Source organism: Ambystoma mexicanum, chromosome 11 (genome assembly GCF_040938575.1).
Source record: "Ambystoma mexicanum isolate Mex_15411 chromosome 11, UKY_AmexF1_1, whole genome shotgun sequence".
Lineage (NCBI taxonomy): Eukaryota > Metazoa > Chordata > Amphibia > Caudata > Ambystomatidae > Ambystoma > Ambystoma mexicanum.
In genome coordinates this window covers 300,935,696-300,955,004 of record NC_090934.1, presented here as the reverse complement: position 1 = coordinate 300,955,004, position 19,309 = coordinate 300,935,696, and positions in this window count along the sequence as shown.

The following is a 19,309-nucleotide window of genomic DNA, read 5'->3' as shown; positions in this document are numbered from 1 at the left end:
CACCCCACAAATCCACCTCACAATGTCATGAAACAACCTGTAAACTCCCTCATTTCACTCCTCACCTCTAGCCAACATGGCATCATACCCAATAAACTCCCACAATTACAAATCATTGCAATAAAATACACACTTTCATTGACCTAAACAAAATCCGTTAATACCTACCTACGTGACAGACTGCCGACAATCACTTCACCCAATATCACTATAAGCAGCTAGCAATTAGTTTGATCATTCACCACGCCCAAGAAAACACTGACTGTCCCCACCAGAAATCATAGACAATACCACACAAACATGTACCATTTACAAGTTGGAACCAACCTACAAATTCACCAGATCAACTACAGAGTTCTACACACAAGAGCAGTTGCATTTTTTTCAGTTTCACACAGCAGCATGTGAGCTACAATTACGTTGTCGATTAGTAGCAGGGGCTGACATAGCAACCAAACTCAGTTGTGGGGATGTTCCAATTGCATTGTTTATAAAATACCGTAATCTGAATGATTGAGTAGGGGTGTGTGTGTGCATGTGTAGGTGTCACTTCACTGTCTAAACAGGCATGACCGTCTTACTGTAACAAGGACACACTGTTGAGAAGACGTGGTGATAGCGTTGAGCTTGTCAAATTAGATCTGTCCAACCAAACGTTTGTAGAAGACAATTAACTGTTACTTGATAGTCCAATATTTTGTAGTTGCTGTGCAGCAACATCTTTGGGAACTGCAACATTACACAGATACATCTGTTGACTTACTGGTGTGTCTTTCAATTGTCCAGGTGAAATAACAAAGGCGGGTTCTGAGGCAGGAATGTAGGAGGAATGAAGAACACTAGCCATCCCTGCCAAAAGCCATAAGTTTTCCAGCTGTTGTGACCATAACTGTGAACAGCCAATACTACGTTTGGGAATAGTCCACCCATCAGCTTAATTCTCTTTGTTGTTTTCACTGCATCTTCTTCTTGTAGTTCACGCAAAACACTCTTAGGTTTTCCAGCTCTTCCCAGAATCCACCAGTAGCTGCTTTTTCTCCTCTGCCTTTATTTTTAAAGCCTGAATTCGTCCCTCTGCATCACAATAGGTTTTAATTATTTTGTCAAACGTTTTCTGTGTCTTAATACACTGTTTCTTGGCTGCGGGTATGAAAAAGGTAAGTTAAAACTTCAAAATGCGACTATCAATACAACAGACTTTTTTGCTTGAGCAGTACACTGGGGTAAATGACTCCCATTAAGCACGATTCTATATGTCCCCTTGGTTTCATTTTTGCTTATTCTTACGCTCCTTGGCGCTTTCCCTCCCTCCGCTACCCACAACTCAGTCAAGCTGCAAACATACTCTGACCTGGACTACGGTCACCGAGGGCGTTCAACCCATAGGGCTTTGAGATTATACCAATAGTAAAAGGCTCTCTACAAATGCCCGATAACATAAGAGAAATCATGTAGACAATCTATACTTTAGAGAGTTACTCTAGAGGAAAGAGATGCTGTAAAAGAGCGGTGGCCATTGTGTATCACTCATCTGTATGGGAATTACAAAATTACTGCACCCCCATCACTGAAACCTCTGAAAATGTTGACTTTTTTATTTCGACCCCATATACACCACATATATATGGGGGGAGGAGGTAATGGTATATAATGCAAGTAGGGGGCATCCAGGAGTCTCACCCCACATACATATGTGGTGTAAAGGGGTCAAAATAAAAAAAAGAATCAGCAATTTCGGGGTCGCAGTAATCATACAAATCCATCTGTATGTGTGAAAAAAAAGGAATGCCTCCACGTGGGGACGTCAGATGTACCCTCCTCCCCCAAACATCAAACAGATGGAGAAAGAAAAATACATTGCTTACCTGCTGACTGGAAAAGCACTACTGCTTTGAAATCCTTTTCTTCATGTATTTCTCTTCTACTTTTATCAAGACCCTCTATCAGCCATTTACAATTAACTTTACCAGGAATTGACAAAGGCTCAAATTCCACATCCTTTGAAATACATAGAAAATTGTCGGAATCAAAGAAAAGCACATTAAAGAGTGGCATGATTTGAACTATTGCCTAAAAGAAGAAGAAAAAAGTAAATTTAGTATGCTCCAAGTATTGGGAAACTTGTCTGTACCCAAAACCTTTCATTTATAGTGGGCTTGCTATCAATGTTCCTGCCTGATGTGTCCCTATTTGTGAGTGAAGTGTCTCTTGGTGCTTGGTAACTTCCTCCAAAACGTTCACTTATTGAGGATTCAACTAGTTGCATCTAATTGCTAATAAAATTAGAGGTGGGTGTTCTTGAGAGGCAATATGTGCTTAACTGCAGAGCTTGTGTACCTAAAAGGCTGCAGCGTCATTTTGTGTGTGTCCTTTAAAAGACAAGCACCTGTTTCAGTTTCCTAAATGTAAATATCAACCTTAGAGAATCCCAGGTTGCAGACACAAACATGTACAGGAAATTATAGGGAACGGAAATAGGAGGGTATGCAGGGACAGAACCCATGACCAAAGTGATCTTTACTGGGGGAACAACAAGTAAATATTACACCATAACAGGCAGGTCTTTGCTAATATGATCCAGGGACTATCCTCCAGAAGGGTCAGAAGCCCCTGTGCCATAAATTATGCACTGTAGCTGAAATCTCAAACAAATCTCAAACTGATGCATATGCTATAAACAAGATTCCCCAGCTTCAACGAGGTGGAAAGGGGGTGGGGGGCAAGAGGGTCAAGACTCGCCTTTAATGCAAATTCAGTTGCTGGACAATTAATGAATACCACTTAGAGAGTGGTGTTCTGTGTTTTAATTTTTTTTAGTTGGCTGGTGTTCAAGGACTTAAGTGAAAGGCTCTTAAGTAAATTAAGGCTCTTTATTTCGTCAGGTCTAAACCCAGGAGAAAGTGTCTCACTTCATTCATGAGTTTATAAATGTCATTTAAAACCTTTTCCCAGGAGAGCCACCTGACCTCCGTGTGAAACAACAAAGCATCATGTTCAGCTCCCATTTCTGCACATAATGTGGCAAACAGACGGGCTTTTGTGGGGTGCACCTTAATATAATTTACAATCTTTACAACAGAATACCGTACCTCTGAGTTACTTCCCCATATTGCGCACAGGCAAACGCTTCCCGGTGTATCATGCAGTGTGTCCACAATATATGTGGAGCTCCTGCCAACACTTTTGCTTTTAACCCAGCTCTAGCACCACACTTTGAAGGAGTACCATCCGTGCAAATACCAACACACGCCTCCCACATTAGGCAGTGGGAACTTAGTAAGTAGTTAACAATGTCAAAGACTTCAGATGCAGTTGCTCTGACCTGAATTGGTTTACGAAATAAGAAATCCTCCAAAATTAATGTGTTTTTGTATTTCTATTGTATGTTTACACCTCTCCTTCTGCTTTTCATTTGAGATTCCTACCATCTTTGGACACTAGGAAACAATCCGGTTCTATGTGATATTCCTGCATTTTAAAGCCGAACACAAAAAAAGACTGATGTTTTTGGCCGTTTTGTGTTGGCTTTAAAGTGTGGGAATATCACATACTGCCCCCTCCTTACCCACAATCTCTCCCGCTCAGTCACTCCTCATTAATTGGGGGTTTAACCCCCAAATTCCCTTTTTCCCCACCTACCACGTGCAGTCACGGAGCAGTCTTTCTAAATAGACCTTTTTTCCCTCATCGGTACAGTGAAAAAGATCTTTTCACTTAGTACCAACGATCCATCTCAAAAAGGAGCCTGAATCTGTGAAAACATTGCAACCCCCCACTTTAATTTATGTCACATTAGTTTTTAAACCATTTCAAGTTTTCAAAAATTAAAAAGGCCTAAAAAATAAAAGATTGAAAATGGCAAACACCACATGCAAAGATTTAAAATGAACCATGCGAAAAGTTTGGGTAAAAAAACGCCCATGCAAAAGGTGTGAAAATAATGGGTGCATTAAAAAAAAAACACCACATTGATACAAGTCTCAGAAGACTCCCTGTTCAGATTGTGAAGCGCTAGCTCAAGCCGATTTAAACCTTCAGCACTTCTACTCAACCAATGGTATATAGGGAAAAGAAATCCTTACCTGCCTGCGTGACTGGGTCAAGTGCTTCACTGGATTTTTCTCGATGGGACACAGGTGGTTAGGTTGATACACTGACGCTTGGAGCAATGCTGCTGCAATGAAAACAAACAGTTAGTCAAGAATACATGGGTCTACCTGAGACTTCAAAATTCAGATTATATGAGCAGGGACTAAATCCAGCTCTCGGGTGTTAGGCATCAGCTAGTAAGCAGGACCTAAAGCTGGGAATCCACGAGAGAGTACACAGTACACTGTAAATGCAACTCCCACATGACACATGAACTTTCAGTACCGCACCAAACTGGACATGAGAAAGGAACAGCCTCAAAAATAGGTTTGAAATCCCTGATTGTGACTCCTAACTATATCTTTAAAATTGCCCCACCTTCACCCACAGCAAAATACAGTTGCTTTTAGAAAAGGCATCCTTACCTTTGGCAAGTCCTACTATAGATGTCAGGATTTTTGATGGTGCCACTGCTGCTGGGGACTTTGTTGTCCTAGATGGGATGATAGAGCCAATTTGTGTTCCTGCATTTGAAAAAGTACAATAAAAATATTGTAGACGTACCAGATTGACCTTACCAATATTTGCTAACTACACTCTGCCAGTCAGTGCACATCCTGCCCCGCATAAAAAAAGGAAATAGGGTGCAGAGTCCTACCAGGAAATCTCCAAAGTTCCTTATAGGCCAGTCCACCCCAACTGACAGAGAGAACAAAGAGCATTCAGAGTACATACCTGAAAACGTGACTCATACTCAGTCACAGAGACAACAAATGATAGAGAGCGAGAGAAAGAGAGCGTCAACTTGTTATATTTTACCCTTTCTATTCTCTGCCTAGAATAGTTGAAAAGTCCAGCCTGCTGGCATTCCAATCATTCATCTACATATCTTACATAGAATCTGAAACGGTAGCACTTAACCCACTGAGCTAACTCTTCGGACACATCGAGTAATAGCCATTTCGCTTTTAATGCAGTTCGGTGACAACGCTGAAGTAGGATCTATGAACGTGGGAATACAATGTGTAGCCCCCTCTCAGTTCCCGCCAGCCACCTACCAATGCCAATTGGAGCATGTGTGTTACGCTCACCTGGTCTCTACGGAGGCGTTGGGGCACGGTCGCAGCCCTCCCAAGGATGAAACTCCTCTTGTCTGTTCCTCCCTCTACATCTGTTTGGGGAACTGTGGTGATCAGCAGTGCGGTTCCTGTGTGAATATAAGGGGGGGTCGTATGTGTATGCAGCCTGTGGGCCCTGACCCCTTCTCCAGACCCCTTCTCCCTAGATGTGGCTTCCCTGGGATTGCACTACTCTTGAGGATCACCTGCTGAATGATGATGATGAGCTCTCCTTCCTGCTGCTTCTGGCAAGGGTGCTTGTTGAAGGGAACCGAGTCCCTTCACTGGTCCCTTGTCGTGGAAGTCCAGGCCAGCTGCGACTAGTCCACTTCTCTTGTAGATAAGTGTTTCCCTTGTTTCCACTTGCCCGCTTGTCTTCCAACTGTTGTAATTGTATTTGTAAAGTTTGTTCCCTGTCCTTTGTATGTAACATCTCTTTTCTCTGCTCTCTCCCCTTGCATGTGGTGTAGCGGTGCCGGCGGTAGCTGCGGTAGAAGAAGTGGAGCTGGCGGTACAGAGGAGCGGGGCTGAGATGGTCTGACAGCTGGTAAGTAGCCTTTAATGGTGCCTTAGGGTACGTGCTGGGTTTTAAATGCGGTGTGACCCTGTGTTGGGTGTTTCCGGGAGTTCTAAGCTTGTCTTGTCTTCTTTTCAGGGCTTCGACTTCGTGGGACAGAGAGCGCCGGTGTTGCAGCGTCGATTCAGGATCTGTTAAGAAGATGGAGCATTGCCGTGAGATGCGAGCCAGGGTCCAAGTAAGAATGCTGTTGTTTCAGGATCACGAGGTAAGTAGTAGCTGGTCCAGGCGGCGGTGAGCGTCACGTTGCACGGAGGTGCAAAGTAAGGCAAAGCGTTTGCTTGAGGGATCGGTGGGTTTATATAGTCTTGTTCCCGGCCACGCCCAGTAGCTCTGGCCTGCCTGCTGCCAAGCCTAGCTACACCTGATGAGTCAGCACCTGAAGACCAGGTCTAGGGGGCCAGGACCGATGAGTCAGCACAAGGGGATGTTCTCTGGAATAAAGGCTTTCAGCACCTGGAAAGTTCTTGTAAAATAAAAGCACTCCTGCACTGAATTATAGTGTGCACTGATGTAAAATAAAAGCACTCCTGCACTGAAATAAAGTGTTCCTGCTCACATCTCTATATGAGCCTGGCGCCAAAGGCACCAGGATTGAGTCCAGCCAGGGCCCATGTGTTTATGAGTCCCAAAGGGACATAAGTGAGTCAAGTGACCCATTGTCCCTGTCACTAGATGGTGTGGTTTTTGTGTTCTAGGGCCCGTGGCCATGACAATGTGCTCATTAGAGCACGCAGATGGCGCCACCTAGTTGTGGAACACCCTTAGGGTCTTGTCTTAGGTCCCACACCAGATTAAAGTTGGCTCCTAATATTATCTGCCCTTTGGCAAACGTCTCCAATTTGGTCACTGTTGCCTGCAAGAACCCATCTTGTCTCGCATTGGGGACGCAGATTGCTGCCACTGTATATGCCCCCCTCTCTGTATATGTCCCCCCTGTCCCATTGGAGAGAGGCTGCCAGATACCTACCCTCTTTGTCTCCTTCTGTAGCTTTGACCTGGAAGCCTGGGATGTCCAGAATAGCAATTAGCACCCCCGGCCTCGTCTTCCCTGGGGTGTTGGATTGGAACAGATGGCGGTACCCCTTGATTTTCAGGTTATGCCTATCTCACCTCTGAACGTACGTCTCTTGGAGATTTACAATTCCCGACTTCCCCCAACCCAAAAACTGTTACACCTTCCTTTTCTTAACCGGGGAATTAAGCCCCCTGACTTGTAAGGAGGTCACCCAAAGCACTTCCCCCTTTCCAATGATTGTCTTACAGTGCAGCTTGCACTAATGGTGAGAGGCTGCCATTGGGATATCCCCCGAATCCCCTTCTCTCTTCACCCTCCCACCACATTCCACCTCTGGGTGGGCTCAAACACCCTCTAGCTCCCCCTGACCCATCATCTCTTGTAACAACCCAGAGTAAACCAGTGCGGTTCCCCCTAGACCCTTGTAGATAAACCAAGACAGCCTGAACCACCCACCTCCCCCGGTACCTTTCCCCTAACTAGCTTCCCTAGGTAGGCTACAACATTCCTTCCTGTAACCTCCCTTTTCCCTCAGTGTGGCGCTCCTGTGTCGATGAACGTGCAGGCACCTCCCACTCCTGCCCCTCTGTTGGGGGTTAAACCGGACCCCTGAGGACCTGTTTATTTTAGCCCCTTGTCAAAAACCTAGTCCACTCCCACATTTTCCCCTTGAGCATTTCTCTTGTCGGTCTTTGTTCTTGCCTTGGTGTCCCTTCGTCCTCAATCTTCAGTACCCCCGTACCTTCCTCACAGATGGTGACCCGATACTGTTTCCCTTCCCATTCACACAGTAGTCCGCATTAGTGCGCGCACCACCAGGCCCATCATCCTACGCTTCACCAGGGTGGTCTGGGCTAGGTCCCGGACTAGCTGAAGTTCCAAGCCATTGTAGCTGATTGATCTGGCCTTCCTGGCAGCCGCCAGCACCTTCTCCTTCTGCCCGTACTTGTGTAAGGCCAGCACTACGTATCTGGGTCTGACCCCTGGCTCTCCCCTCTTTTGTCCCACTCTGTGTATGCGGTCCAGCTCTTTCCCTGACCAGTCTTTCACCGCCAGCAGGTCCGCAAACACTTGCTGTGCCATTGATGGTAGATCCGCCACTGCCTCAGCGAGGCCCTTTATTCTGAGGTTAGATCTTCTCGAGCGGTTTTCAAGGTCTTCGCTCTGGGTCTCGAGGTTCAACATGACCCTTGCTAATTGCTCTACCAGCTTGTCAATCTTCCTTGTGTCCTCTGCGACCTCTTGTATGGCGATCTCCGCTGCATCAGTCCACTCTTCTAGTTTTGTTATGTCCCCCCTCATCTCTTGCAACAATTGGGACAGTTCTGCTCGCATCATGCTCAACTGCAATTGAATGGTATTCACTATCTTGTCCCCAAAATCCTGAAAGCATTGGTGAAGGGCCTTCTGGGAGACCACTTAATCTTTGCGGTGCCTGCCAGCCGCCACAAATCTTCTCCTGCTCCAAGCCCCTGATCTCCCACAGCCGGTACCTCGCTGTCTCTGCACCAGAGTCTCTGCATATTGCCATCCTGTGGTTTGGGGGCACCTTGCATGTCCTTCCCCTTGTTTTTGGACATATTGCGTAGGCAGGTCTTATGGGGGGAGCCCTGCCCCCTCCTCATCTCCCTAATATCGCTTTGTACCCTTCAGACCTCTTCTGGACACTTTTTCAGGGCGTAGGAACTTCCTCCCTCTGCTGCTTTGTGGGTCTGCCGTTGACTGTGCAGGGGTGTTGGAACTCCCCTCTAACTGTGCACATGTGAGCCACTGTTTGTCCTCCTCCTCAGGTTTCAAATAACCCTCCTCCTGGCCTTGGTGCCAGGATCACTCTGCCCAGAGCCCAACCAAATGGCATCCTTATCCACGATGGATGTAGATGGACTCTATTCGGCCTCAGGATTGACCTGGGGAGGCCATGCCACCACCGGTCACTGTCTCCTATGAGTGGTGCGCCTCTTGGTCCTTTGTCTCCCTGGCTGTGCTTCTGGATGGGGGTGTGCTGTCTGAGACACTATATGCAGCTCCAAAGTCCAGAATTTACCTCAAATGGGCCTCCAGCCGCCCCAGTTATAACACCAGAGGGCCTCCCCTGGGTCTTCTCTGCAAAGTGCTGGCTTCAAAGCTTGGACATGGGCCCTCCCACCGTGCTCCTCCACTCCTCACTGTCACTCTGCTCAAAGCTGGTGATTACTGCCTGCTGATCAATGCCTGCACTGGCCAGCCTCTGCCTGATTGCCGGATTGCACCCTTTCCTTGGGCCAGGGCGCAGGCTGACCTGTCATGATTCTCCCCCAAGGTTGCCACCTTCCTGCTGCTTGACTTGCGCTGTGTGGCCCCCCAGGCCTCTTGCCGCTGCAGGGGCTCTTCTCCGCTGCGCAGCTCTCAGCAGTGGGCTACAGGTATGGCCCCTCTGGATCCTTCTGATCTCTCTGATGAGACACTGCTTCTCCAGCGCGGGGGTGGCTCAGTCTCACCTCGATCTTCCCACTGGTGCTCGCCAGCAGGGGAGCCCCCGGTCCACGAATGTAGCCCCAGTAGGGCCCCAATATTAGAGGCAGCTCCTTCCTGACGGGGTCCTCTGCCATCCGCAGTCCGACAGTGGCTGCTTTCCGCCACCCCAACTCGCAGCCGTACTGGGTCCTTGGCCGACCCGGGTCTCCCTGAGTGGTTCTTCTTGCGAGCGTGTCTCTCAGCTCGGCCTGGATGCGGTGCGGGCTTTGTGTCTCCGTGTGTCAGACACCGCAGACGAAGGCCGCACTCCCACCTCTGCCGAAGTCCCCCAGCGATCCGGGCTGCTGCACTCCACCACCACAGCCTACATCGATAAATCCCTGCCTGGGGAAGGCTCTTTTGATCTATCTTTATTGTCTTTGGCCCTGGGGAATGAGAGCTCCACAATTACACTGCTCTCCCCACGGCGGCCATCTTGGAATCCCAATCACAATGCACTTTTTAATGGGTATCAATCATAGATGCCAGTACAAAATGTTGTGTTCTTTTTATAGAAAGGATGATATGTGCTTTCATGTGACTGCACTGGCATTTTTGGGCACACGGTGTAGCCATTCTTTGCTACGGCATGTCATTTTCTTTACTGGGAATCTATGACCAAGCAAGCATGATGAGTGTTATGTGTCTAGACTGGTATTCAGGGCAGCCAGTCAAGCCATTTCCTACTGTGGCGTGGCTTTTTTCACTGGGCATCAAGGGTAAAGCAAACATGATAAGCATTATCACGCATCTAGACTCATCTGCATTGTGCAGCAAGTTTGAACATGTTTTCTTGTTGTGACAAGACATTTTTAAAGGCAAAGCCAACAGGAGTGTGTAGCAGAGCCATGGTGAGTATGTTTTATTATGGTATCATTACTGGCATTATGTATGTTTTTTGAATTGTACCATGCACCGCTACCGCCCAAGGGAAGTCTCCAGGCGCTCATGTGGTCTTCAAAAAAAGGGGGGTTAATGGGGAAAAGGGTGAGAGGATAGGTTCAATACCAGGACGAACTGGCGTCTGAGTGTTGTTTTGCATGTGGCAATTTGTGAGCGGCCTTGCGCATTGTAACCGTATGGGTAAGATTCCATGCCTCCAGTGTGTGGTAGTGTTTTGTGTTGGCATTAGTGTTGTGTGGTTACTATCGGTTGGTCATGTGCACCGATTAGATAGTGTCCATAAGGGATTCAGAGTCACAGGTGGTCGTAGCTGTAAGGTAGTCCGGCATCTTGGTGAGTTGATGCATTTTAGATGGTATTGGGCTATTAGAGGGGTTTACTATGAATGTCGGCATATTAATGGTTCTCTGTATGTTTGAGTGTGGCTAGTCCAAGATCTCGTGTAGAGGCATCAGTTATGTAGGAGGAGCAGGAAGGGAAGAGAGTTAGTAAAGTCGGTCAGTTTGTTGTGGTCTCTCTCGGGGGAAGCCTTTTGGATGCCGCTTCACGGTATCTAGCCAGGTTCCTGTCTGCGGTTCTTTGGCCTCTCTCGTCTCCTCTCTAGTTTTTTGTCTACGGTATTGTTGTTGCTGGTGTCCCTTCTAGGTTGTCATTTGCCTGCTGAATAGCCAGGTTTTGAGCTGTTTCCTGAAAGTGGTGTGGTCTTCTATGGTTCTAATAACTTTGGGGATGTTGTTCCAGGTGTCAGCAATTAGACGTGAGAACGCTGTTCCGCCAAATTACCTTTTTTCCATAGTGTTTGCCTCTATTTGTAGGTCGTTGCTGGATCTTGGTTATCTTCCTGGGTGATACTGGCTAATCTTGTCTTGGAGGGATTCCGCTCCTTGTCTGTGCAAAGCTTTGTGGGCGATTCAGAGTGCTTTGATTTTTGTTTGAAAAAAATGTTTTATTCAACATTTTCATATTATTTTACATTTTCGTATACACATAATCACAAGATCATGATGGAAGGTCGACGATAACAGTAAAAGATCATGGGTCTAAAGATACAGAAGTCTGATTAAAGCATGGCAGCCCGTTTTCCATCTCGGTCTCCTTATTTTCCCATTCATCACAGTCGCTCCATTCCATATCCCTTCTCTTCCCCATGCATCTCGCTGGCTCCCACTCCTTCGGGGAGCTTCAAATCCGCTGTAGAAAGCAGTTAATTTAGCAGCTGGCTCCATTCCACTGGTACCCCCTCTTCCAACATCGGGTCCTGGGCCTGCTGCAGGATATCCAACTCTGCCATCCCCCACCTACGGATAGCTTCCAACCACCGCTTTACAGATGGACTATGGGGCTTTTTCCATGCTACGGCCACCCTCCTCTTGGCCAATACCAGCATTAATTGGGCTAATCGATTTTGCACTTATGCCATTTCCCTCTTGGTAACAACCCCCCTATACACACTCTCAGGGAATACTCAAAATTGGAGCTCAGCAGCTTATTGATCTTAGCCACCACAGACTACCAGAATTCCGTAAACACTGAGCATCCCCATATCATGAGCCAGAACCCTGCCGGCTGCATCTTGGACAGTCCGTACTTAAGGAGTTATTCATCACGTGTAGCCATACAGGAGTCACATATAATCTATGCAGGACATTAAATTGTATCAGTTGAAATATAGCATTTTCTCGATACCTTACGGATCTGTTCCCACTGTTAGGCAGAATTGCATGCAGTACCCTCAGGGACCACCACATACAATTAGAACTACAGGTGTAAGCAGAAACCAACCTTTGGTATAAGTCTGTACTACACAGTTTTGTGGTAGCGAGCTGAACAGCCAGGCTTATCTGAAGAGAGAATGTGAGCAGTACAAGAGATAACACAGAGGTCTAACACTTACACTCAAGGATTCTTGGTAAAACACATGCATTTATTACACAATCATTTAGATAACATTCACTAGAAGGAGGCAACTTAATATTATACACAAATATACTTCAGCACAAAACCAATTTAACCTCCGCTGAAATAGGAGCCAAAGGGCATTTCAGTCACTTTGAATGGGAAGGCAAAGGCACAAGTCAATAGAATAGATCACAAATACGTTCCTAGGCAGCGCAAATAGTTATAGTTCACTACAGGACTCGATTCAGTTCAATAGGCCTGGGCCAAAGTCAATGGGCTAGTGTCTTGGATAAGAAAGAGCAGTCTTGAAGTAAACGGTAAAGTCTTTGCGAAAGTTATCAGAAGTAGTTTGTACGAAAAAGAATCATATGTTGGGTCACAAGCTGATTAGACCTGCAAGTTCGGAAAGTTTCACAAACTTTCACCACAAGAGAAGCGTTCTCTTAATCGAGTTGGCACAGTACCTTAGTATGAAACAAAAGATGCAGCAGAAGATGTTGGTTCTTGGCAGTTCCTGCAGACCTCACTGTTCCTGAGCCTCAGTCGTAGGGACAAGAGGGAGGATGCCGGGGGACTCCTGCACTGCACGGGTCCGTCAGAAAACACTGACAAAATGCAGTCACTTAAGTTCGAGTAACTGTTTTTCAAGCACACAAGCTGGTGTCCTTCCAATCCTAACCAGCTCCGAGAATGGCAATCAGGTGGCTTGCGAGTAGATTGGTTCTACCAACTCAAAGGAAGAAGTCGTCCTTGAAGGGGCTTCTCTGTCGAAAGGAGCTTGGCAATTCGGACCTGCAGCAGGGCTTCAACAGGCAAACCTACGGTCCAGGAGTTTCTGCAGCCGTCCTCTTCCAGCTCGTCTTCAGTTCTTTCGTTCCAGTGGTCGACTCTGCTTTCCAGTCCAAGAGACTGGCCTTTTAAACAGTTTTCTCCCATTCATTCCAGCCTAGCTGCCACTCACCCAGCAGGGTGGCTGTCTTTGCTGGACAGTCAGCCAGCCAATCACGCCAGAGTGCATTTGGGTCTCCTAGGAGACTAAGTACAGGGGGTTTCGGGCACGTCCCTCACTTCCTGCCCACCCCAGACACTCAGACGCCAGAGGCGGTCTTCAGTCCTGAAGCCTGCCAAAGGCATGGAAACAAACGGACCAAACCTGGTTTGGTGCGCAGAGACAAACACTAGAAGGACCTTTCCAAAAAGAAATGGCAAAAAAGAAGACCGGGACCTGTTTAAACAAAGGGGCTTAAGGCGTCATCTTGAAAATCATGTCTCCCGCGATTGTTAGCTACCGGTGTTTGCGGTCGGGAAAAATCATGGTAGTTTGTTCTAAAACCACTGCCACCAGCCATTTCGATAGAAAAGGGTAGCATTTGACTGCTACATGAGTTTCTAGACACAGGGGATACTAGGTAACCCCTCCAGGACTCTATAGGAAGATAGTGTGTGCTGGGTCTAGGAATTTAAAAAGACTAGTAAAGTCAATTTAACCTTACATTCTCTGGGAAACAGTAGTTTATCCGAGAGAAGGTATTTAAACCTTTGGGAAGTCTAAAAAGATATCCCTGTGTCACTGCACTGAGGGTGCTGTGTGACACACATAAAAAAGATGATGCCTATTGAGTTGCCTAAAACTCCATAATCAAAAGAAATAAACATAGAAAACAAACAGAATTCAAAAGTTCAAAGCCCCAAAGTTTAGCAAAAGAGAAGGAGGGCTTTAAGGTAGAGGGAATTAGCACATGTATGAGAATTCACCCTAACACCCACATTATTCCCCAAACTGCCTCTGAGATCTGTTCCCCCATGTCTTTCTCCCATTTGTCCTTGACTGCTAACTCCTCCAAGGGAAACAGCCCCTGCAATGCTTGAAAGAGTCTAGATATCCTGGATCCCCGTCCCCCTTGTGTCATCAGTACCTTTATTAGTGCATCCGTGGTGGGTTCCTCCGGATGTCTGCCCATATTTTTGCTGAACGGTTTACCATTGCACTGTAAGTAAGGAACTGTCCCCCAAAGAACCGAAATCGCTGTATCCACTCCTCAAACGGCATCACCTTCACTCCTTCAAGCAGAGCGCCCACCGTATCACATCCCTTCTCTATTAACACCGGAATCCAATCCTATGCACAACCGACCAGAGTTCTGGATCCGCGCTACACTGTAGCCTTTCCAAATAGAGCCCACCACTTGTCTACTACTTAAAAGGTTCCTCTAGACTTCCCGCACTACCTGGAATATTACAGTGGTCCCTTTCCCCCCCGGCAGTGCCCCTTAGAAATTCTGCTCCACCTCGACGGGCCGGTAGGGATCCCAATAGACCCGTCAAGAATTCCCCCCCCCCCGGAGTCCGCCCACATCAGCACGACTTGCAGTTGCACTGCCATAAATATAAAATACCACTCATAATTAGGTCGATTGTTGCCCCCTTCCTGACCCAGGCGTCGCAGTGCCGCCAACAAGACCCTTCTCCTCCCCAAGTTCCATAGTAACTCTCCCACCCGCTCATCTAGTATCTTGAAGAAGATCTTCTTAATGGGATAGGGGATGTTGGTGAAATGGTAGAGGTGCCTCGGGATGATGACCATTTTGCATAGTGCTACTCTACCCATCAGTGACAGCGGTAGTTTCTTCCAGAATTGAATTGAGTCTCCTATCCCTGAGAGTTCCCTGCATGGGTTATATGTAAACGTTTCCTCCATATCATGAAAGATCTGGATGGCCAAGTATTCAAACGACTCCCCTTCCCATTGGAGCCCCCAGTTATGGAGAGTTGTGAGGTCTTGGTTGCGAAGGCCCTCCAATGGGAACAGCAACAATTTTTCTCTATTGATAGGAAAGCCAGATAATTTCTGGAAGTTGCTCAATACTCCTAATAAAATTGGTAGGTAGTTTAGTGGGTTATTCCTGTACAACAGTAAGTCATCAGCATATGGGGAGAGCACATGTCGCTTTCTTCCTGCCAGGATGCCTGCATCTCTCATTTCTACCCCGAGGTACCTTGCTAAGGGTTCCAGTACCATTGCAAACAATATTGGGGAGACCGGGCAACCCTGCTGTGTCCCTCTGCTCAGTGTCCATTGTTGTGATATCCAGTCATTTGTTTTTACTCTCACTATTGGTCTATTATATAGCAGTCGTAGCCATTGTTCATATTGTCCCCAAACCCCTAGGTTCCCAATACTAGGAACAACCACTCCCACTCAATGGAGTCAAAGGCCTTCATAGCGTCGAGCGAGGCTAGTGGCAGCTCTTCCCGAGAATCACAGACCTGGTCCATTATGTGAGGCAGACGGTGAAGACTTATCGTCTTGTTTTGTCCCCCTACAAACCGTCATTGGTCCGGATGTACCAACCTCGGGACCACCCCAGACAATCTGGTAGCCAGTATCTTGCCCAGGATTTTCGCATCAACATTTAATAATGAAATTGGGCGATAGAATGCGCATTCGATGAGGTCTTTCCACTCTTTCAATAAGACCATTATTATTGCTTGCCTCATGGAGTCAGAGAGACTCCCAACCTCAAAGGCCTCATCATAGACCCTGTTAAGTCGGGGGATCAGCAACTCTTCGAACCAGAAATCGAATTCCATCGGGAGTCTATCGCCTCCCGGAGCTTTGCCCTTCCCCATCGCCCGTAGGGCCTCCCATATTTCAAATTCCCCAATTGTTCCATCTAGTTTCTCCCATGTATCACTTGCCAGGACCGATAACTGTGCCATATCTAGAAGTTCTTGTGCATCGTCTACCCTATGGGTTCCCTCACTCGTATACAAGGATTGGTAGAATTGCTGGAAGGTTTCATTGATCCCCACCTGGGTAGTGGTTGACTCCCTGAACTATTGCCTAATTTGAGATAGTATGTCGAGGTTGTTCCCGCCTGATCAGCCAGGCCAACAGTAGCCCCGCCATGCCCCTCTTACCATGATTCCGTATGCCTCTCTGACCCCCCTCGAATTTGGAAAGTACGTCCTCTGCTTCCCGATGTGATGCCAAGGCTTCTGTTAGGTTCGATCATTCCCCCGTCCTGCCACTATTTGTTGTTCTAGGGAGGCTATCTTCCCTTCCAGTTTCCGCAATTTCTCATGCAGGGGTTTTCTGACTCCCACTATATTAGCTATGCAGATACCCCTAATCGTGACTTTGAATGCCTCCCAGAGGGTGCCCCATTTTTCCCTCCAGGTATTCCATCCCATTGAATCTGCTGGCGCACTCCGTCCCCACAAGCAAGTAGTCCAGTTGCGAGTAAGATCCATGCACCCCTGAAGAAAAGGAATAGCGGCGTTCCTGCCCCTGAGACTCCTTCCACAGCTCCCAATCCCGCTCTGTTTTCCGCACAGATGTTGCCACCTGTTGTTTTAATAGCCCTGATTTTCCCATGCTGTCCAAGCTAGGGTCCAGTAGGCAGTTGAAATCCCCCCCCATATCAATAACCCATCCCGGTATCCCCCCACCAGTTGAATCACTGACAGGAAGTAATCCTTATCATCTACGTTAGGGGTGTAAGAGTTGCATATATCTCTACCTTCCAATACCCTCTGCACTGCCACCGTCCTTCCAGACTCATAAGTGATTGCCCTACCCACCTGCAGGGGTACCCCTGCCGCCACCCAAATCAACACCCCCTCGAGAATGAGGTACCTACCACTGTCCCGCCCCACCATCCCTTGAGTAGGTCTATGTCTTTGTGTACCATGTGTGTGTTTCTTGAATTAGAGCTAGTTGTACCCTATGCTGCTTCAGGAACCCTCACACCCTTTGGCATTTCGTTTTCTTGGACATTCCAAGTCCCGATCTTCAACCATTCACCCCCATGCCGTCTACCGTTCCTTGTGTCTCCCCCCTCTCCCTTCCCACTTCACCATCACTCCGTTTTGTGTATACTGTCTCAGTCTGTTCTATCAACCTGTTTTTAAACTCTAACCAACTAGGCAACAGTGCCCAAATTGTTTGCACCCCTAACTCCCCCCTCCAAACCTTCCCCAAACCCTTCTCAGTACCCACGGTCCCCTTTCCCAGCCTTCTTTTTCCATCCCCCTGCTCCTTAGACCTGAACCCTCCCTCCGAACCTTCAATACCCCCAACCAAGGCTCCTTTCCCCCTTCCCCATAACTTTTGACCATCAAACCGATTTCTCCCACCTTGTCCCACCTTCCCGCAGGCAACTGCACATTGGTCTAGAAAAGAAAGGGAAAGTATAGAAGAAAGAAGTAGAGAAAAAGAAAGAGAAGAAAGGAAATAGAGAGGGGATTCCCCGTCACACCCCTCACCACGTTATCACCATCATCGCTCACTCCCATTTTACTGCCAACTCAGCTGATGCCACTAAGGTGGCATGCCCCCTCATTCCGTCTCCATCCTCCCCGGATTCCCTTGAATGCACTCTCAATCCCCCGACTGTGACCTCTCAGCCTCTTTTCCCTCCCGTAGGCCCGAACCTGGTGGTTCCGTTTTCAGCCAGTCCAATGCCTCCTTTGGGGACGTGAAGAACCATGACTTCCCCCCTGTTATGACCTTCAGCTTGGCTGGAAAGAATAGCATGTATTTCATGTTGAGATCTCTGAGGTGTTGTCGCACTGCATCGTACATTCTCCTCTGGTGTTTCACCTTCAACGTTAAGTCCGTGAAGATGAGAAATTTCGTATTCCCATCTCCATAATATCCCACCTTGCGAGAGTCCTGCAAAATGGCATCTCTGTCTCAGAAGTTCATTATCTTGGCCACTATGTCCCTCGATGGCCGCCCGGGGCAGGGGGGGCCCTGCCAGGTACTCTGTGGGCCCATTCAACTGTAAAGAATATCGACAGTCCCTTCACTCCAAGTACTTCCAGGGTGAGGTGCTCCACGAATAGCTCCACACTGGGTCCTTCTTCTCTTTCTGGGACCCCAACCAGACAGATGTTGCATCTCCTAGACCATCCCTCTGCACCTCCTGCTCTTGATTCTAGGGTCTGGTAGCCCCCACCAACCCTGCCACTTGTTTCTTAAGCCGCTGATGGTCATCTTCCAGAGTGCTCACTCACTGTTCTACCTCCGTAACGCGCTCGCACACCTTCCGAAGGTCCGCTCTCACTAAGGACACATCTACTCCCACTTCCTTAATGCTCCCCTCCAGGGAGGTCTTTGAGGTCTGGATTGCCTCCATCATCACGTCTAGGCTCACTCCTCCAGTGTTCCCCTCAGTCGTACCTACGGTACCTCGATCGGTCCCTTTGTGTTTTGAGGGTCTGCCCCTTGAAGCGGTGTACTTTTCCATTTTTTGTTGCCCCTTCACCATTGTCCTCATGAGCAGGCGTGAGTTTGCCCTCAATGTGGCCTTGCGTATATATAGGGGTCCATCATGTTACTGTTCGTGATTCTCCTTATCTTACTTCACTATATTATATGGGCCCCTGCAAGTCTGTGGTATCTTTTGTCTTATAACTGAGAGGTTATGCCTCTGATCCTCCAATTCCTGCTCCTTTCTGCATTTCAGCAGTGGATGCTGTCTGTCATGGGTATCAGGCAGGTAGTTGGGGCAAGCTGGGTGGAGGGTTGGCAGGCCTGGCATAGGAACATAAAGAACCCATAATAAATCCCTCCTTTCATTCCTTCATAGTGTTTGTAGTAACTTCCTGGTTACCACTTCCTGTTGCCAAACAGGAAGTGCATGATAACTCATGAGCTCTCTAGTGTTTGGGTGTGGCTGGCTATATAAGCCACACCTAAGATTCTTCCAGTGCTTCGTGTTGCTTACTGTGAGCTGTATCAGCAACACACTTGCTCTTCTCTGGAGCAGCCAGCATCTGTTTACCTGCTCCGGATCATCCTGTTTCTGCTTACCTGCTCCGGATTATCCTACTTCTGCTTACCCGCTCCAGATCATTAGCTTCAGCTTACCTGGTTCTTAGTCCACGCTGCATCTATCTCCAGTCAAGATGGGACTTCTACACCGGCACCTGTAAGAACAAAGAAGAACAGCGTTAACAAGCGCACATCAGTAACGCTGCCCATACTCACCGAATCTTCCCGCGACGCTGGAATCCAGGTTAGTTGTACGAGCGCACAAACCCCTGTAAAAGAAAGAAGAGACATTATTCATTGCGCTCGCTCCAATAACACGGACGCTTATTTCACTGCACTTTCTCTCTAAGCGGTGCATACTTACCAAAAGCCTCCATGCAAATTTACCTAACCACCAAGTCTCCAGTAGCACTGAACCCGGACTCGAGGCA